The following is a 22,432-nucleotide window of genomic DNA, read 5'->3' on the forward strand; positions in this document are numbered from 1 at the left end:
GGACACCACGTTTTTTGTTTTAAATTATTTATTTAATGTAAAATAACTGCGTGGGGTGCCCTCTGTTTTGGATTACCAGCCAAGGTGAAGCTGCCAGCTGTGGTTTGCAGGCTGCAGCCATCTGCTTTACCCTAGCTGGCTACAAAAATAGGGGGAACCCCACGTCATTTTTTTTTAATTATTTATTTTTTGGCTAAATACAAGGCTAGGCACCCTTTAGTGATGAAAGTCACTAAAGGGTGCCAGCTTAGAATATGCGGGGAGGTGGGACATTATATAGGTCTTTCTCATCTATCTATTCATCTATCCATCTTTCCCTCTATCCATTATCTGTCTATCCATTATCTATCTAATATCTATATTATTTATTGCAGTTCAGCATAAAAAAAACGCAAGGACCAACCTGCGGGAAAACTGCAGGAAAAGCGCATGCGTTTTTCCCGCGGTTTTGGTGCGGTTTTTTACCGCAGGTGCGGTAATCTTCAACTCCCAGAAGTTTCTCAAGAAATTTTCTTGAGAAAAATCACTTTTCTAGTGCGCACATAGCCTAAAGATCTTACTTTACTTTTTTTTTTGGAATGGTTGCACAAGCCACCTTCCAACATACATATCGATGAAAAATTCATTATACAACCGCAAATAGCAGCAGCATAGGTGGCGAGGGCGCGGCAGTCAGCGGGGATAGGTAAGCGCTATGAATACTCCACCTCCTCCTACTTCTCCTCCTCCATCATCATTCTCCTCCTCCTCATTATCCTCCTCCTTCTCCATCATCATCATCATCCTCCTCCTCCTCATTATCCTCCTTCTCCATCATCATTATAATCCTCCTCCTCCATCATCATTATCCTCCTCCTCCTCATAATCCTCCTCCTCCATCATCATTATCCTCCTCCTCCTCATAATACTCCTCCTCCATCATCATTATCCTCCTCCTCCTCATAATCCTCATTCTCCTCATTCTCCATCATCATTATCCTCCTCATTATCCTCCTTCTCCATCATCATTATAATCCTCCTCCTCCATCATTATCCTCCTCATAATCCTCCTCCTCCATCATCATTATCCTCCTCCTTCTCGTAATCCTCCTCCTCCATCATTATCCTCCTTCTCCATCATCATTATCCTCCTCCTCTTCATAATACTCCTCCTCCATCATCATTATCCTCCTCCTCCTCCTCATAATCCTCCTTCTCCATCATCATTATCCTCCTCATTATCCTCCTTCTCCATCATCATTATAATCCTCCTCCTCCATCATTATCCTCCTCATAATCCTCCTCCTCCATCATCATTATCCTCCTCCTCCTCATAATCCTCCTCCTCCATCATTATCCTCCTTCTCCATCATCATTATCCTCCTCCTCCTCCATCATCATCATTATCCTCCTCCATCATCATCATTAGCCTCCTCCATCATCATCATTATCCTCCTCCTCCATCATTATCCTCTTTCTCCATCATTATCTTCCTCCTCCTCCATCATCATCATTATCCTCCTCCATCATCATTATCCTCCTCCATCATCATCATTATCCTCCTCCTCCATCATTATCCTCCTCCTCCATCATCATTATCCTCTTTCTCCATCATTATCCTCCTTCTCCTCATAATCCTCCTCCTCCATCATTATCCTCCTCATAATCCTCCTTCTCCATCATCATTATCCTCCTCCTCCATCATCATCATCATTATCCTCCTCCATCATCATCATCATTATCCTCCTCCATCATCATCATCATTATCCTCCTCCTCCATCATTATCCTCCTCCTCCATCATCATCCTCCTCCTCCATCATCATCCTTCTCCATCATCATTATCCTCTTTCTCCATCATCATTATCCTCTTTCTCCATCATCATTATCCTCCTCCTCCATCATCATTATCCTCCTCCATCATCATCATTATCCTCCTCCTCCTCCTCATTATCCTCCTCCTCCTCATTATCCTCCTCCTCCATCATGATTATGAGGAGGAGGAGGATTATGAGGAGGAGGATTATGAGGAGAATTATGAGGAGGAGGAGGAGGAGGATTCATAGAGCTTACCTATCCCCGCTGCCTGCCGCGTCCTCGCCACCTATGCTGCTGCTACTTGCGGTTGTACAATGAATTTTTCATCGATATGTATGTTGGAAGGTGGCTTGTGCAACCATTCAAAAAAAAAAAAAAAAGTAAAGTAAGATCTTTAGGCTATGTGCGCACTAGAAAAGTGATTTTTTTTTAGAACAAAAAACCCCCCAACGCCATCCCTCGTTGACCAATTTATTAACAAAATTATTAAAATGCTAAAGGTCCGCCGTAATCCATTTAGATGTCCCCCGACGTTCTCCAAAGTTGACCCTGAAAAGACATAAAAATAGAAATTAGAACACAATAGACGCCATCTTTTCAAATTTAATTCCCTGTGACATCCATAATCCAGGTCCGCCGAAATCCAAATCTGGGGTTGATCCCATAATCCCTGGTACGTTCAATGCGGAACTAAAAGTCCCCCATTGATTGTGAGAGCAGCCTCTCACTTCCACCTGTGACGTCATTGCCCCAGCAGAGAGGCGCGCGCACACACTATATATATATACACACACACACACACTATACACACACACTATATACACACACACACACTATATACACACACACTATACACACACTATACACACACACACTATACACACACACACACACACACACACACTATACACACACACACACACACTATACACACACAATATACACACACACACTATACACACACACACTATACACACACACACACACTATACACACACTATACACATTATACACACACACACTATACACACACACACTATACACACACACACACTATACACACACACACACTATACACACACACACTATACACACACTATACACACACACACTATACACACACACTATACACACACTATACACACACACACACTATACACACACACTATACACACACACTATACACACACTATACACACACACACTATACACACACTATACACACACTATACACACACACACTATACACACACTATACACACACACACTATACACACACTATACACACACACACTATACACACACTATACACACACACACTATACACACACACACTACACACACACTATACACACACACACACTACACACACACACGTGCGCACACACGCACTATACACGCACACTATACACGCACACACATTATACACACACGCGCGCGCACACACACATTATACACGAACGCACACACACATTATACACGCGCGCGCACACACACATTATACACGCGCGCGCACACACACATTATACACGCGCGCGCGTGCACACACACATTATACACGCGCGCACACACACACATTATACACACACACGCGCACGCGCGCACGCACACACACACATTATACGCACACACACACATTATACGCACACACGCAGACACACACACATTATACGCACACACATTACACACACACACACACACACCTGTGAGTGCTTTCCTGCAGTGACCTGGAATTCAGAAGGTGAGCCCAGGTCAACGCAGGGGCACACACACAGCAGTGTGTGTATAATGTGTGTGTGACTGCTGGGGCAATGACATCACAGGTGCTAGTAATTTCATTCACCTGACCCCGTGAAGACAGTGCCGCCCGATATCACTACCGTGACCGGGTCTCGCAGCACTGCCGTCACGGGGTCATGTGAGTCCATGGTGAGCTTACCTCACCTGACCCCGGATGTCGCTGGCAGGCTGCTGTCCTGGCCCGGTGTCCTGAGGCGGCACGTCATCGTAGCTACAGCTGATCGCGTCCTCCGATCAGCTGTTCTGCAGTCCTGTTGTGATCGCGCTCACTCCCGCGGTCACAACGGGATCTGAAGGAGCGAGGGCGCATGCGCCGCCCTCTTAGACACCAAGCTGTGTGATGCGGGCTTCAGAAACATGGCGCCGGAGATAAGCGCTATACGCAGAGACCCACTCCGGCGCCATGTTTCTGAAGATTAGAAACAGGCGGCGCGGGGGGGGGGGGCGGGAAACACGTGCATAACCCGCCCGGACATCAGGAGAGAGGGAGGAACAGGCTGGTGGGGGGGGCGGGGAACTCCTGCATAACCCGCCCGGACATTAACAGAGAGGTGCACACGTCAATCAAAAAGTGCACGAAATTTCAAACTTTATAAAGTTGGATTTCACTGACTAAACACCCGAGCTGCACCCTAATGGTATGTGCACGCTGTGCCTGATAGTGCCAGCACTGCACTGGCTGCAGCTTATACACGAAAATCCTGATGTTTGGTTCCCTTTAAAGATATTAAAAGGGAAATACCAAGGCCAGGTATCCATCCACAGACAGCTGTTTTGGGGTATCGCCCCTCATCAGTGTGGAGTAGGATTCTGGCTAAGTGGGAGCAATGCCTAGTAGACCAACAAGACAAAACAATTACTGATCTTGGGGAGACCAGCCAGAGAAAACACTGCCGGCAGCCAGCGAGGGTGCTCAACACAGTGAAATCCTAGTTGCATTGTCCCCTGGGAATTATGCAAATCAAAAACGTCCGTGAAGCCTCTGTTAGGAGTCTCAACACAGAAAATAGCCAGATATCCCTCCGGGAAGGAACTAGCCAAGGAGTGGCTCTTTTTAGGAGACCACCATAACCACCATATTAAGTGGCCCTTTTAGTCAATATCCAGCTCTTGACGAGTTTAAAGATATGACAAGGGAAATACCAAGGCTAGGTATCCATCCACAGACAGCTGTTTCGGGGTATTGCCCCTCATCAGTGTGGAGTAGGATTCTGGCAGCGATAAACCACGAGATTTGGTTTACCCGGTTGTCAGCGTCTGCTTATTGACTGAGTGAGTACCTGTGTGATCCCTGCACCCTACGGCATCCCACCGAATCCCGGGGCCTTCCCCTACCCGTGGAGGGCAACGACACCTTGCTGCCCCACTCCATCACCCCAGGTACTCCCATCGGCAGCGGCGGCATATCTTCATTACCGTACACCACGGGTGGCATCACAAACTATACCTCCCCTGTAAATAACTCCCCCCTTTACATTTAGAAGTGGCCCCAAGCCCCCGGGTCTGAAGACCCTCAAGCCACAATTCATCACACGGATCTGAGCGGTTCGATCCGCTGCAGGGGCGACACAAAACACTGATAGTAAAAACTCAACAAACACTGATGACACTCGGATCATTTTTGCATGCATGAAGTATCACTAACTTTTTTTTTACCATTGATAGAGTGGTGCTTCTAATTTAAGGTCCCTGACCCTAGTAAAATATTTACCCATCGGAGTCTTCACCTCTTATTGGCGCAGTTGCAATCCTGTAGTTCCATCTTCTGACTGACCATAAGCCAGAGGAAACGGACACAAGCATTCAATGCAAGTCTATGAGAGTAAGAACGAGGCTCTCATAGACTTAAATTGAAAAGTGACCTCCGACTCACTCCAGCAAACACTGATGACAATTGGATGATTTTTGCATACTTGAAATATCACTGACATTTTTTTCCAGTGCTAGAGTGGTGTTTCTAATTTAAGGATTCTGAACTAAGTAAAATATTTACCCATTGGCGTATTCACCTTTTGTTGGTACGTCTCCAATCCTGCAGTGTCATCGTGTGACCGCAACTTTTGATAAGTCAGAGGTAACGGTAACAAGCATTCAATGCCAGTCTATGAGAGTCAGAACAAAGCTCTCATAGACTTAAATTGAAACGTGACTTCCTGTTCACTCCAACAAACACTGAAAGGTTACCACCGGCTGATACCGTCGGGAGCAGCGGTGATAGAAGGTGAAAAAGGTGGCGGGTAACTTAGATTAGAAGTCTGACGCCCTGGCAAAACCAGGTAGTCACAAAAAGAGTTAATCCTCCTTGGCACCAACATAGTCCCCACACAGATATACACCAGCTAATCAGGCCCTACTCACCCGCTCCCCAGGAAAATGGGAGGGAGCGAGAGGAGCTTAGGAAGTGCAGAGAGGAGTTAAGTTTCAGTTTGTGCTGTAGTCAGTGAAGAGCTAACAGGAGGGAGTTGGAGCTCCCTGGAGAAGGTGGTAGTTGGGGTTGGAGCCCTGGACTACCGGACTAGGTGGCAGTGAGGGCCACAGGCGATGGAGATCCGGTCGCGGGGAACCTGAGGCGACCGCGACAGGGTTGTAGCTCGCCGGTGCCGAGAGAGAGGGGATCCGGTCTGGAGTCCATTCAAGTGGACTAGTCCAGACAAGAAAGAGACAGGCAGAGAGTGTGGAAGGAAGGGCCCCTGGCTGTATATCTGAGTGTGGGACCCAAAGACACCTGCCAAAGGTGGCCGGTCATTGGTAATTTGGTTTACAAAAGGACTTTGTGTTTATTGACTCCACACATCAGTACAGCCTCATCCAGCACCACGACAACCGAACTGTGAGTTTCCTGCTCTCTGCAATCCCTCACCATTCTCTGGGCCCCGGGACTACACCTCCCCTACCCGTGTAGGGGATCCCACCTTCCTGCCCCGCTCCATCAGCCCCCGGGCGCCCCATCACCAGGCAGCGGCGGTGCCACCATCATCCCTCACCGCAACCCATGGGTGGCGTCACAGACAACTCCCCTGTAAATACCCCCTTTTCAATCGTGGGCGACGGACGGCTGCGCGAGCCCCAGATCCGGCTGCCACTCGAGCCACAGCCACCGCCCGGATCCGAGTGCCTCGAGCGGCCCCCCCGGTTGTGATCTGTCCCCTGCCCGCGACAGAAGCACCTCTCCACTGGTAAAAAAAATAAATAAATGCTGGAGTGAGTGATTCCCACCTCCCTGCCTGTTGTCTCAGCCAACAGAGCTGATACCAGGAAGCAACATTATTTTTTTGTTGGCTGAGGCCCTGACCCTTCTGGCCACATGGGTATGACATCAGCACAGGTCCTTCTAGTCACTTAGTAAAACGATTCTATAATAGAATTAATAAATAACAGGGGTGGACAGACAGGAAGGGGGCAGGAATCACTATGAATACCCACTCCAACTCTCAGCTGATCAGCAGCTGCTCCCACTCAAAAAGCTGCTCATTTTACAAACTTTACTTGCTTGTGTTTCAAAACCTATAGAACTAAAGATATGTATAGAATCAGCATGATAGTGCCAGTATATCACTGGCTTTATGTCATATAGGTAAATCCTGGTGGTTGGTGTGCTTTTATACAGATTTTTTGTTACCATTTATTTTTCTTTTATTTAGTAAATGAGACTACAGGGTACTTTACACGCTGCAATCTCGCTAGCGAGATCGCAAGCAATCGTACCCGCCCCTGTTGGTTGTGCGACACGGGCAAATCGCTGCCCGTGCCGTACAACATCGCATACCCCCGTCACACGCACTTACCTGCCCTGCGACGTCGCTCTGGCCGGTGATCCGCCTCCTTTGTAAGGGGGCGGTTCATGCGGCGTCATAGCGACATCACGCGACAGCCGTCCAATAGAAGCGGAGGGGCGGATACATGCGAGACGTAACATCGCGCCCACCTCCTTGCTTCCGCATTGCCGGTGGACGCAGGTAAGGAGATGTTTGTCGCTCCTGTGGTGTCACATATAGCGATGTGTGCTGCCGCAGGAATGACGAACAACATCGCTAATAAACAGAGAACGACCTCTCCGCGGCAAACGATTTTGACCACTTTTGCAATCGTTTAAGGTCGCTCGTACTTGTCACACACTGCGATATCATTAACGCCGGATGTGCGTCACAAACCCCGTGACCCCGACGATAATTCATTAACGATATCGCAGCGTGTAAAGCCCCCTTACAAGTCTAATTGTTTTTAAGAATTCGGAATTTTAAGGACCACATTTTTGAGATTCAACTTAAAGAGAACTGTTTGCACCATCAAATGTTTAATTGTGTCATTCATGGTATTTATTTTTGCAGTTATTTTAAATATGATCTAACATATATTAGACCCAAGAGAAAAACCTAATATAATTAATAATGTGCACTTAGTGCTTACATTTTCAATTATACACAGCACGATTTGCCAAGTTTGGATAGACCTCTTGCAGTGTATATGTTCTGCCTGGATAATTGGCCATTTTGTGCCCTTCGTATTGATTGATCTTGTTCAATCACACACCAGTAAGAAGAGAAATCTACTAATATTTGCAGGTGAATTCTATTACTATCCACATTTGCAATTAATTTCACAAGCATAAGAAGGAATTTAGGGGTATATTTTTAGTTAAAGGTTTCGGTTTATGTAGACATCCCAGTTTGTACACTGGCGCTGATCCCGGCTTCAGCTGATTGTCGTGGGTCCAGCTTCAGAATCTCTCAGCAATCAGTTTTTAACACTTGGGTAAGCTCTGGAACGGCTCGAAATCATAAACACGGTGCCCTTTTGGTGCATGCTCTGCTATGGCTATGACCTTTTTATCTTTCACTGTTACGTTAATAAAAAAATGCTTTCCAGTGAAGCAAATAGTATTATAAGTGAAATTAGAAAATATCTCATGAACAAATTATTAGGAAAGCAAAAGTGTATGAGCCAAGACCACTTCAATGCATTGGTTAAACAAAAGGGGTTGTTTGCTTTAGAATCTGTTTCTACATAACCCCTTTACATAAAAGTAGCCAGTCAGATGATATGTGATCTGATTGGTTAAAGGGAATCTGTCACCAGGTTTTTTCTGCCCCATCGGAGAGCAGCATGATGTAGGGACAGAGACCCTGATTCCAGCGATGTGTCCAGCGTTGGACTGGCTACCGGAGGAATCTCCTGTAATGCCAGGCCTGGATTCAGTTACCTGCTTTGCACTCCAGAGCTGGCAGCTGCAGCCTGGACTGATCTCAGAGTTTGCAGGACTGCACTGCGAGCGCCGAGTAATTGATTCCCTGGTGATTGCGGTTCACTTCATAATAGCTGCGGACAGGCCGGGCTACAATCCGGAGTTCAGATGAGAGCACCGGAGATCAGCCCGGGATGTCTGCATCTGTCATCAACTGAACTGCAATCGCCGGGGAATCAATCACTCGGCACTCGCTGTTCAGGCTAGGCTGAACTCTGGAGCTCAGGTGAGAGCTCCGGAGTGCAATGCAGGTAACTGAATCCAGGCCTGGAATTACTGGAGATTCCTCTGGTAGCCAGTACAACGCTGGATGTGTCACTTACTGGGTTGCTTGCTGCAGTTTTGATCAATTTTATCTGCTGCAGATCCCCCAGTACTCTGAATGCTGAGCTCTATATAACCCCGCCCACACCACTGATTGGCACCTTTATGAGTTCACTGTGCAGAATGCTGCCAATCAGTGACAGGGACAAGTTTATACAGAGCCCTTGAATATGGAGTACTACATCGCAGCAGGTTTACTAGTCCTCTAGTGATAATTATCTGCTGATTTTTTTTTTTTAAACATATTTTATTTGATGTCAGCAAGCACATATCATCAACAAGAGAACATGTTGTTACATTCCATAAAATGTCTCCGGATCGTACAATGCTTCTGTTACATCATTTTCTTTTTCATTGTCACAACAATTTCATCTCCATAGAATTATCTTAACAATAATTTACTTTAACTTAACAACCTAACCTATTTGTTCCCTTCAGTTGGTCCTTTGGATGCTGCCCATCTTCAGTGTCCCTAGTGTCCCTGCAATGTCTTCCACACAATACCAAGACGTGTGTTCAAATGCTTTAATTAACTGGGTGATTTCCGTCTGTGTGAAGCTTTGCTCAATAAATGTTCTCCACTTTTTGAAGAATCTTTTAGTGGACTTCTCCTTATGTTTCTCCGAATCCAGTTTGTCGTACATCATTATTGTTTTTAGGGTATCAACTATTTCTGTATTTCTCGGAGTCTGTCTTATCAGCCAGTTCCTAAGTAGGCATTTCTTGACTACAAGCAATACTACGTGTATTACACCTGGAATGTGAGCACTTGCTCTGTCAGTTTCTGTAGGGGCTTCTATACAGCGAAACAAACAGGCCTGAGGGGTGACGGGTATAACTACTTTCCAAATCCTCAATATGTACGCCGCCGCTTCCTCCCATACCCCCCTCACCTGTGGGCATTCCCATATGCAGTGAAACAGTTTTGCTTTATGGAGTCCACATTTAGGGCAATGGTCTAAGAAATGCACTGGTGAGCTGCTATGTGGTATATTAAAGGCGTATGTTGCGTTGTGTACTAGCTTAAATTGCATCTCCCTCCATTGTTCATTTATCATTACTTTCTTTACAGATTCCAACCCCCTTAGAATTTTATCATAGATGTCCGGATCGCCCAGAGCCGTCTCCCAGGTTTTAAATATTTGCTCTTTCCAGGGGCCCTGTACTTGATCTCTCAATCGTTGGTATATGATCGAAAGGGATTCATGTTCCGCTCCCTGACCAATCAATACATCAAAACTCCCCTTCTTCTCAGCCTTCCCGACCTCTTTTACCACTGATGTGTAATGTGTTGTTATTTGTAAATATTGTAGGTAATGGTGATTTTCCATGTTAAATTTTTCCGATACCTCCGCCCAGGTCAGAACTCTCCCCTCCTCTGTTTTCAGTAAATCACCCAACCTCCGTATCCCCCTCTGCTTCCATCCTTGAAATAATTTGTTTTGAGACCCTTGAGTAAAATTTGGATCCTCCCACAACAGGGTAAATTTTGAAAGACAATAAGGGAGTCTATACAGTGTTCTCAGTGCTCTCCAGGCCCCCACCGTGTCCTTTATTAGACAGCTCTGTTTCACGTACGTTGGTATTTTATCTAGCTTCATATGTAATACCGCTACCAAGTTAAAAGGGCTTCTTAGCTCCCTCTCCAGCTGAACGTTAGAAAAGAAGGTTGTCCCATTGATCCAGTCTTTTATATGTCTGGCAAGTGCCGCTAACTTGTACAATCTAATCATGGGCATTTGTACCCCTCCGTCTTTTTTCTGTAGACACAGCTTTGAGTAGGCTACTCTTGGTCTCTTTCCCTGCCATAAAAATTTTACAAACGCTTTTTGCAACTTGTTGATATTGGTGTGTTTCAGCAGTAAGGGAATAGTTTGTAGAGGATAGAGCAAACGGGAGAAGCTGATCATCTTTATCAGATGTGCTCTGCCAAACAGGGACAGGGAAAGATTTTTCCACCTGTCTAGCTCTTTAGTTATTTTTTCAATTAGGTGTGGATAGTTAAGTCTATATAATGACATTGAGTCTCTGCCTATTTTAATTCCTAAATAAGTGATGTAGTGCGGGGCTATGGCTACTTCTATTCCCTCACCTTGCCTATTTCCCAGGGGTGTCAAATATAGAATCTGACTTTTACTGATATTTATCCTGTAGCCTGAAAAGGAGCCAAAGTCCGTCAGTTTGTCTATTACCTTCTTCAGATGGTTGTCTGGGTCTGACATAAATAAAAGCATATCGTCTGCAAAGCAGGTTAGTTTTATCTCACTATTCCCCACCTTGATTCCTGAGAAATCTTCTGATTTTATTAAGTATTGGGCTAGTGGTTCAAGGGCCAAGTCAAACAGAAGAGGGGACAGGGGGCACCCCTGCCTAGTCCCCTTCTGTAGCTGAAAAGATTTTGACAGAAAGCCCATTGTGGAAATTCTAGCTTCAGGCGTAGCGTAAAGTGCCTTCATATAGTTCCGAAAAGTACCCATTATGCCAAATTTATCTAATACTAGCCCTAACCAATGCCAATTTACATTGTCAAAGGCCTTTTCTGCGTCTAAGGCCAATAATGCAGGGTTCCCCTTTATCAGGCCCGGTCTTTTTGTTCCATCTAGTACCGCCAACACTGTGCGAATGTTGAATACTGCTGACCTATTTTTAACGAACCCCACTTGATGTGGTCCTACTATCGATGGGAGGATCAATGCTAGCTGGTCTGCCAGGATTTTAGAGATTATTTTAATGTCTTGATTTATCAGCGATATGGGCCTGTATGATGAAGGGTCCGAGGGCTCTTTTCCTTGTTTGTGTATTACCTTTATATACGCCATATGGCCAGACTGTAGTAGAATTTTATTTTGGAGAGTGTAGTTGAAAACTTTTACTAAAGTGGGCATAAGATCTTCCTGTAGTATTTTATAAAATTCCCCCGTCATTCCATCGGGGCCTTGTTTTTTTTAAGCTTTTTCACAACTGTTCTCACTTCCTCCTCTTTTATTGGGGCATTTAACATTTCCCTGTCCGATTCCGTAATTGTGGGTAATGACAGATTGTTTAGGAAGATGCCTCCTTCTGTGTCATTTGCTGGCCCTTGTTCGTATAGTTTTTTGTAGAATTCTCCAAATATGTCATTGACTTTCTTTGGGTCATTGTGGCTAGCCCCAGATGGGTCCCTCAAATGAGTTATGGATGTTAAAGGAGTTATTCCCTTTGCCATTCGTGCCAGAAGCGAACCTGCCTTGTTCCCGAATCTAAAATAATGTGATGCAATTCTCTGGCCCCTCATCCTCTCTGCCCTGTCCACACACAAGTCAAATTCTGCTTTCTCTTTTATCCACTTGTTCCTATTACCAATAGATGGATTATTAATGTAGTTTGTGAATGCTTCTCTGGTCCTTCTGCTGGCTTCAGTGTATGCTTTAGTTGTTTTGTTTCGCAATGCTTTCACATATCCCATTATTCTTCCCCTTAGTACTGCCTTAGCTGCGTCCCAGTATAAATGGGAGTTCTCCTCATGTGCCTTATTATCCCATGTATATTCCTGCCACCACATTTTCACCAATTTTTGGAAGTTCTCGTCTTGGGCTAAGTGTGAAGGGAATCTCCACAGTAAGTCTGTTCCCTTGGGGTAGGTTTCTTCTAAGTCTAGCAGTAATGGGGCGTGATCTGATATCACCAGATCTTGTATGTCGATCCTCCTCATTTTGTTGAGTAGACCCTGTGTTAGTAGAAAATAGTCTATTCTAGACCATGTGTTATGGACGTGGGAGAAATGAATGTACTCTCGGTCTGCCGGGTGTGAGTTTCGCCAAGCATCTATTACTATAGTATGTTCTGTGAATAGATTCAGCACCCTGTCATGTGTCCTGGCTACCATGCGTTTGTGTCCTGTGCCCGACCTATCTTCTTTGACGTTCATTACCGTATTAAGATCCCCTCCTATTATTATGTTCCTCTCAGGGTCCTCCAAAACCTGCCTCTCCACCTCCTGGAAGAAAATCTTATTACTCTCATTTGGTGCATATACATTATAGATTTTAAGTCGTCCACATGGGGTATCAAGCAAAGCTTTTTGTATTCTCCCATCTCCATCATTTTCCTGTGTTATTACCTTACAATTTGCCTGCTTATGGAGTAGTATTAACACACCTGCTTTATTATTTTGGGCTGAGGATCCCATCACTTCTCCCACCCACATTTTGCACATTCTGGTGAAATCCTGATTTTTCAAATGGGTCTCCTGAAGTAGGGCAATGTCTACTTTAAGCTTCTTTAAGTGCCTCAATATCATTCGTCTTTTGTGTGGCGACTGCAGGCCTTTAACGTTCCATGACACAATTCGCATCCTTATATATTACTTGAAATCTTACTTCTTATCCTATCTTAACTAAAACCTTCTTAAAACCTGTCCACCGCGTCTCTCTCTGGTGGTGCAAAAAAAAAAAAGTCAATTAAACCAAGAAAATAACACCGCTATCCTATATCCTTTGTAGGAAAACACAGTTGCGGAATTCACTTTTTTCCCACATGTATGTAGGGACTCCTACTGATCCCTCTTTCGCTCCTCAAAATATGTTCGCTTTCTTGAGCTTCCACACTTCAATTAAAGGCATGCTAAACATAGCTTCAGAAATATATATGTCGCGGGCGGGGAGGAGGGTGTCAGCACACCGCGCTCACCCCTTCTGCTCGGGTCCGGCAGTTGCTCCTGGTGGCTCGAGCTGCGGGCCGGATCCCGGGGTGTCTCGAGCGACACTCCTCGCCCGTGAGTGAAAGGGGGGGTGTTTGTTGGGATTATAGTTCGTGACGCCACCCACGGTTGTGGTGATGGCACCACCGCTGCTCAGTGTGGTGGTCCCGGGGATGGTGATGCGGAGCAGCCAGGTGTTGTGTTGCCCCTCCGTGGGTAGGGGTTGGTGATCCCGGGACCCAGTGAAGAGATGTGAAGTGTAGGGCCTGGAGGGCGCAGGGGCGCGGGGGCAGCGCTATGCCTTGCGGCACTGTGGTACTCACTCAGCCTGAGACACGGACACAGTTTGTACGGTAAACCAACGGCTGGTAGGACGGTCCCACAGACGGTTGCACCTGCACTCCCGGTAGGTGACGGTGACGTCTCTCTTCCTTGCACCTGTTTGACTGATGGTAGCGGTGGATTCCCTCCGGTTACCCGCTCCCCGACTGCAATCTGGGCCGGAGGAGCTCTACACTTTGCCCGCAGGCGCTGGCCCTGGGGAAACTGGTGCCTTGGCGGTGGCGGTGTCTCCCCGGTAATGGTCGGGCTGTTGCCGTCAATCGGGACTTTGTTGCTGGGGGATCTGCGTCCCCTTCACTGACGGATTCGGCAAATTGGGCGACTCCTAGCCTTGCCGGGGTCCGAGAGGCCCCTGCCCTGGTGCTGACTGTCCTTCGGAACACTGCTCCAGACCACCGGGCACACAGCCAACGGGGTCCTTCCAGGAACTTCCAAACGGTCCCCCTCCGGACAGTCACCGCCGTCGCTGACCTTGCTGTTCTAGCCCTACACACAGCTGGGCTCTCAGGCTTCTCCTTCTCTCTGCTCTGTCACCACTTCTTGCTTTCCTCCTTTTCCACTTTCCTTTCCTTCACTTTCACTTCTGGTTGTTTCCTCTAGCCCCTGCCTGGGCTACTCTGCTGTTCACTCTTTCATGTCCCTGACTCGACTCCTACTCCTCCCTGAGCTTTCGCTGCTGTTCACTCAAGCTCCTCCTGAGCTAATCTGCTTCTTTACTCAAGCCCTGCCTGGGCTAATCTGCCTGGTAACTTCCTGCCTCCAGAGTTGTGAGCTCCTTGGTGGGCGGAGCCAACCGCCTGGCCCACCCCCTGGTGTGCATCACAGACTCCTGGAGGGAGGCAACAAGGATTTCTGGTTAGCAGGTGTGCCTACCTGGAGTGTGGGGTGTAGTGGTGTTGTTATCTGTGTCCCCTGGCTTGCCCAGGGCGACACATTCCCCCTTAGCAAAATGCAGACCGTCCGCGGGCTGCCGTCCTACACCGGTTTTATTTTTCTGTAAAAAGGGGATAACAGGTTAAACATAACATAAGCATTTTCAATCAACTCTTCCCAAGACGGGAGGCACATTTACTTTTAACGTTTCAACGGTGTACGGTCACGGTTTCCGCTCTCTCCCACCCAAGCAACCTGGCCCTGATGCTGCCCCTAAAACCCAGGCAGCACCCCTTGACCCACAGTCCAGCACAAGTCACCCGAGCGGGATCTGTCCTTCCCTCCAGAGGGTAGCCACCGGTCCCTTTGGTGGCTGGGCCCTGGCCTGCTCTGCTCAGGGCCCTCCCTCCAACCTGCCTCTCCGGAGGCGGCCTGCGGAAACGGTAACGGTACCCAACATATTTACAAGCCACTAACGTTTGTGGTTGCCCTGCAGAGTTCACGGGCTTGTCCATGGCTAGTTCCCATGCATTTTTAAACTTTTAACGGTCCCCACGGGGACAACGGTGCCGGCTCCTGCCGGTTGCAAATCACAGCTGACAATCAGGTGAAAACTCGGTTCAATCAGTGTTTTTCATTTTTCAAAACTTTCAACAAACTTTCAAACAAACAAAGCGCTGGTCCCTACGGGGACGGTGCTGCGGGCCTCCATTGCCCTACTCCGGTCCTGCTGCTGCTTCATCCGAGGGAGGGGGTGCAGAGCTCATCTTGCCCTCCGGGCTGCCCCTCAGCTTTACATCCAGGGCAAACCACCCCCTCTCTCCGCAGTGCCGAGTGTACCGCACCATGTCTCCCGGGATAAGATTGCGGCCAGGATGCTCTTCGGGCAGGTGAGCATGCACATCCCGCCGGGCTACAAACACCTCGGCCTCCAGGCCCGGTTCGTATATGAACCCGTAGCCCCGGCGGATATCGAATCGCCTCACCTGCCCCTCGTAGAACGGGCCCCGGACACGGAAGGTCGCTTGCCGCAGGTTTTCCTTTTCCCGTATGACTCGGGTCACCAGCTCGGCTTTCCTACGCTCCCTCTCCGCGATCTCCAGGCCCAGCTTGGTCGGCTCCCTGTCCCAGTATGGCTCCGGCGCACGGGTTGAGCCCCGCGGGACATTCAGCACGTTACCCACTGTCAGGAAGGTGGGTGGCGTATCCCGCGGTGTCATGGCCTTGGGCGCTGCCTTGCAGCAACAACCCGGCGCCACCTCAGCCGAGGTGTGGGGGATGGGCACAGGGGCTTTCCGCAGTTGGGCCTTCGGCTCGGAGCGGGTCATCGGCTCCGGCTCGGGGAACTGCTCGGGGACTGTCTCTGGCGCAATCTTCGGGGCCTTCCATGGCAATGCCTCCGGTTTGCTTCTGGCTCCGGCTACAGGTCGGTCCGCTGGGGCGGACGGGCTGGGTATCGCTACCGGTTGCGGTGGTAGCGGGCCTAGTGGCGGGGTCACGGCCTCCGAGACGGGTGGCGAAGGAGGCAACGGGGGGAGAGGGCTTGGACCGGGTCCCTCAGCCGCAGCGACCGGTCCCTCCGGGACATAGGGGCGTGGGTCACTCACCCTCCCTTCCTCCGCTTCCTCCTCGCGTCTCCGCACGGCTGCCAAAACGTCCGCCATGTCGGTCTCCCACTCCTCCAGGAGGAGCTGCATTTTGACCTGCAGCCTTAGATGGAGCTGCGCGGTCCGGATCTCCACCCACGCTGCGGTTCCCGGTGCGGGGGCCACGGTGTTTCGGGACGGCATCCACATGGTGTCTTTGCTGTTTGCTTCCAGGAACGGTTTTCTGGCAAGGTCCTGGCGTCCCTGCTTTTATAGCGGCGACTACATGCCGCCAGCCGCCATCGCGTCCCCCTCAGCTCTTTCCGGCCCCTCCTCTCTCGGGGCGGAGTTTTGGCCTTCGCGCCTCTACTGCTCGAGAAGACGCTCGAGCGGGAACTTTTCGCGCCAAAGATGGCGACTTCTGAAATTTTTCTGCCGGATACCTCCGGCGGTAACAAGGCGCACCTCTACCAGACGGCAGAGCGGTAAGATCCTGTTCGTGACGCCAAGTTGTCGCGGGCGGGGAGGAGGGTGTCAGCACACCGCGCTCACCCCTTCTGCTCGGGTCCGGCAGTTGCTCCTGGTGGCTCGAGCTGCGGGCCGGATCCCGGGGTGTCTCGAGCGACACTCCTCGCCCGTGAGTGAAAGGGGGGGTGTTTGTTGGGATTATAGTTCGTGACGCCACCCACGGTTGTGGTGATGGCACCACCGCTGCTCAGTGTGGGGGTCCCGGGGATGGTGATGCGGAGCAGCCAGGTGTTGTGTTGCCCCTCCGTGGGTAGGGGTTGGTGATCCCGGGACCCAGTGAAGAGATGTGAAGTGTAGGGCCTGGAGGGCGCAGGGGCGCGGGGGCAGCGCTATGCCTTGCGGCACTGTGGTACTCACTCAGCCTGAGACACGGACACAGTTTGTACGGTAAACCAACGGCTGGTAGGACGGTCCCACAGACGGTTGCACCTGCACTCCCGGTAGGTGACGGTGACGTCTCTCTTCCTTGCACCTGTTTGACTGATGGTAGCGGTGGATTCCCTCCGGTTACCCGCTCCCCGACTGCAATCTGGGCCGGAGGAGCTCTACACTTTGCCCGCAGGCGCTGGCCCTGGGGAAACTGGTGCCTTGGCGGTGGCGGTGTCTCCCCGGTAATGGTCGGGCTGTTGCCGTCAATCGGGACTTTGTTGCTGGGGGATCTGCGTCCCCTTCACTGACGGATTCGGCAAATTGGGTGACTCCTAGCCTTGCCGGGGTCCGAGAGGCCCCTGCCCTGGTGCTGACTGTCCTTCGGAACACTGCTCCAGACCACCGGGCACACAGCCAACGGGGTCCTTCCAGGAACTTCCAAACGGTCCCCCTCCGGACAGTCACCGCCGTCGCTGACCTTGCTGTTCTAGCCCTACACACAGCTGGGCTCTCAGGCTTCTCCTTCTCTCTGCTCTGTCACCACTTCTTGCTTTCCTCCTTTTCCACTTTCCTTTCCTTCACTTTCACTTCTGGTTGTTTCCTCTAGCCCCTGCCTGGGCTACTCTGCTGTTCACTCTTTCATGTCCCTGACTCGACTCCTACTCCTCCCTGAGCTTTCGCTGCTGTTCACTCAAGCTCCTCCTGAGCTAATCTGCTTCTTTACTCAAGCCCTGCCTGGGCTAATCTGCCTGGTAACTTCCTGCCTCCAGAGTTGTGAGCTCCTTGGTGGGCGGAGCCAACCGCCTGGCCCACCCCCTGGTGTGCATCACAGACTCCTGGAGGGAGGCAACAAGGATTTCTGGTTAGCAGGTGTGCCTACCTGGAGTGTGGGGTGTAGTGGTGTTGTTATCTGTGTCCCCTGGCTTGCCCAGGGCGACACATATACAAGTATCCCCAAGCCCTGAGGACTGAAAGTAGGTTGAACCTCGACTCAGTATATAGAGGCTCATTCCCAGGAGAGATGAAGGAAAAGAAAAGAAAAAAGAAACAAGAGGAAGAAAGGAGGGAAGAATGGAGGAGGGGTCCAGAGGATGGCTATGGGAAGGAGAAGGGTCGTAAATGGGGAGAGATGTGATTGGGATGGGGGAGTTGATTGGGACGGGTGGGGTGGGAGGTAGTTTGTGGGTGGGAGAAAGTGTGTAGTCAGGGGGGGGGCAGGAGAGGGTTTGTTTGTGGGTGGCAAAGGGGGTGTGGGCGGTAGGGGGTGGAAAGTAGTTTGTGGGTGGGGGAGTGTAGTTGGAGGGAGTGGGAGGGGAGTGTGGGTATGGGGGTAGAGGGAGGCAGTTATGTGTTGGAGGGGGGTGCGTTTGAGTGATGGGATAATAACGGGGTTGGGCAAGACAGGGAAAGAAGAAGGACAGAGGAAGAAAGAAAAAGAAGAGAAAAAAAAAAGAGAGGGAAAAGCGGGGGTATGGAGAGGGGCTGTGGGTGTCTGGGTTATGGTAGAGTTAACGCTTTCAGGCCCACATCATGAACTCCAGACCCCCATACAAATCCCTCCCCCATCGCTCCTTTACAAACAGCATCAATACTCCACATTAATCATCAGCAATTTTGCCCCTGTAAGGGCTATTTTATGTCCTCACCCCCTCTGGGGAGTAGCATCCCCACTCTTCGCCAGAGGCGACGCTTTTGCAAAAGTCTTGTCCACATAGCTTCTTGCCTGATCAGGGGCCGTGAATGTCTCTGTACCTCCTCCTGGGGCAAAGATTTTAAGGATGGCCGGGAATTGCAAAGCAAATTTTATCTTCTTTCTGAAAAGCTCTGTGCAGACATCACTGAAGGCTCTTCTTTTCTTTGTGACCTCCGCCGAATAGTCACTGAATATCAGAATCTTATGTCCTCTTACCACCGTGGGGGATGTCTTCTTCCGAAATGCTTGTTAGATATTAGTTTTATTCACAAAGTTCAAATATCTGACAATCACTGGTCTGGGTCTTGGAGGTGTGTTTGCACTTGTGTGCTGGGCTGGGGGTCCCACTCTGTGTGCCCTTTCAGCCTTGAGTGCATCAGCAATCCCCAGAGCGTGAGGTATGTCCTCCATGCATATCCCCATTAGCTGGTGAGGGGTGATAGTTTCTGGGAGCCCGATGATTCTTAAGTTGTTTCGTCTGGAGCGATTCTCGAGATCATCAATTTTATCTGCAAGTTGCTGGTTCAGCCTGGTGACTCTTTGCAGCTCGGCCTGCACCTCTCCCAGCTCATCCTCTGCAGTGCTGAGTCTATTCTCCACTGTAGCCAGTCTTTCTGATTGCTGTTAGATGACTTCCCGCATTTGCTTCAGGGCATCAGACATTGTCTGCTCCAGCATTTCCTGAAGCTTGGGGGTTAACATCTTTACCACCTCATCAGCTAGGGACTTGTAAGAAATGCTGAGACCTGCAGTGCTTATCTCCTGCTCACTCCCTCCCTCCTGCTGGGTAAGCTGATTACCAGGTTTATTGCTTTTCCTGGGCTTGGTCACCTCCAGAGCCATTTTAGCATTAAGCTGGTGTCACACATAACGACGACGACAACGACGTCGCTGCTACGTCACCATTTTCTGTGACGTTGCAGCGACGTCCCGTCGCTGTCGCTGTGTGTGACATCCAGCAACGACCTGGCCCCTGCTGTGAGGTCGCCGGTCGTTGCTGAATGTCCAGCTTCATTTTTTGGTCGTCACTCTCCCGCTGTGACACACACATCGCTGTGTGTGACAGCGAGAGAGCGACGAAATGAAGCGAGCAGGAGCCGGCACTGGCAGCTGCGGTAAGCTGTAACCAGCGTAAACATCGGGTAACCAAGGGAAGACCTTTCCCTGGTTACCCGATGTTTACGCTGGTTACCAGCCTCCGCTCTTGCTGCCAGTGCCGGCTCCTGCACTGTGACATGTGGCTGTAGTATGCATCGGGTAATTAACCCGATGTATACTGTAGCAAGGAGAGCAAGGAGCCAGCGCTAAGCAGTGCGCGCGGCTCCCTGCTCTCTGAACTGTGACATGTAGCTGCAGCACACATCGGGTTAATTAACCCGATGTGTGCTGCAGGAGAGCAAGGAGCCAGCGCTAAGCGCGGCTCCCTGCTCTCTGAACTGTGACATGTAGCTGCAGCACACATCGAGTTAATTAACCCGATGTGTGCTGCAGGAGAGCAAGGAGCCAGCGCTAAGCGCGGCTCCCTGCTCTCTGCACATGTAGAACAGCGACGTTATGATCGCTGCTTCTGCTGTGTTTGACAGCTAAGCAGCGATCATAACAGCGACTTACAAGGTCGCTGTTACGTCACTGAAAATGGTGACGTAACAGCGACGTCGTTGTCGCTGTCGTTTAGTGTGACACCAGCTTTAGCCCGGCTGCTCCTTTGGGCTGGGGAAGATCCCTGTCCTACAGTCCGATTCTTGTGTACATACCCATACCTCCCAACCGTCCCGGATACAGCGGGACAGTCCCTCTTCTGAGCCTTTGATCCCGGGTCCCGCCCGTGAGGCTGTTTATCCCGGGCTCCACCCACCCACTGTAGCCCCGCCTCGCTGTTTCTCCCTTCTATTCATTACAGAGCCGACCGCGCACCTACTCCTGTGACTGCTGCTGAGGTATGAATCACCCCCTGCAGCAGAGCGACCCCTCCCTGCAGCAGAGCGATCCCCCCTCCCCCAGAGCCGACCCCCCCAGTCCTGGAGCCTGCGTTTGTCTGCAGCTGTTCTCTGATTCCCCGTGTGCGGCTTCTCACTGCTGCAGACACGCGGGGAGTCAGGACGCTGAGGAGACCGTGCAATCAGCACTTCTCTCTCCTGCAGATAGCACTGGCCAGTAATAACCTATGCAGAGTGACATCTGCAGGCTTCTATTAGCTTACCGATCAGTGGTCTCCTGGCTGTGGAGCAGAGCTGCTGGGTCCTAGCTTCCCAACAACTTCAGCTCTGCTTTATCCTGGCTGCCCTACCAGTTAAAGGGAACATGTCAGCAGAAATTTCACAATAAAAGTAATAGATTCCCCTCTCCAGCTCCTGGGCTGCTTCTAGAAAGGTTCCTGTTGTTATTGTGCCCCCTTTGAGACCTACAAAAATACTTTATGAAGTCTTACCTTTTTGTATGCAAATGTGTTTTTATGGTCACGGGGGCGGGCTGTCTGGCGTCCGTTATTCCCCCTCCTGCCGCTTTACGCAGTCCCCCATTGCTCATTTACATACACAAGAACGCCTTCCTCATGTAACTGTCCTCCCGAAGATTTGCGCATGTGAACGCTTTTTCAGGTGATTGCGCAGGCACGAGATTATGGGCGGCGCTGTGATTGTCATCAACAGTGTTAACCAAGTACCCGCCCATAATCTCGTGCCAGCACTTTTCCCTCTGACTCCACCGTTATGCGCAAGTGCTGGCCATATGAACCATGTTACCTATTACCGCTTGCACGAGATTATGGGCGGGTACTTGGATGACTTTGCTGATGACAATCACAGCGCCGCCCATAATCTCGCGCCCATGGTAATAGGTAACGTGGTTCATATGGACAGTGCTTGCGCATAACGGTGGAGGCAGAGTGAGAAGCGCGGGCACGAGATTATGGGCAGGTACTTGGATGACGCTGCTGATGACAATCACAGCGCCGCCCATAATCTCGCGCCTGCGCAATCACCTCAAAAGCGTTCACACTTTGCACAGTGCTCAGTCCCGCGAGAGTGGCACTGGGCATGCACAAAACTTCAGGAGGACAGTTACATGAGGAAGGCGTCCTCATGTATGGAAATGAGCAATGGGGGACGGCGTACAGCGGCAGGAGGGGGAATAACGGACGCCAGGCAGCCCGCCCCCGTGACCATAAAAACAGATTTGCATACAAAAAGGTAAGACTTCATAA

The sequence above is a fragment of the Anomaloglossus baeobatrachus genome, chromosome 5, assembly GCF_048569485.1.
Source record: "Anomaloglossus baeobatrachus isolate aAnoBae1 chromosome 5, aAnoBae1.hap1, whole genome shotgun sequence".
NCBI lineage: Eukaryota > Metazoa > Chordata > Amphibia > Anura > Aromobatidae > Anomaloglossus > Anomaloglossus baeobatrachus.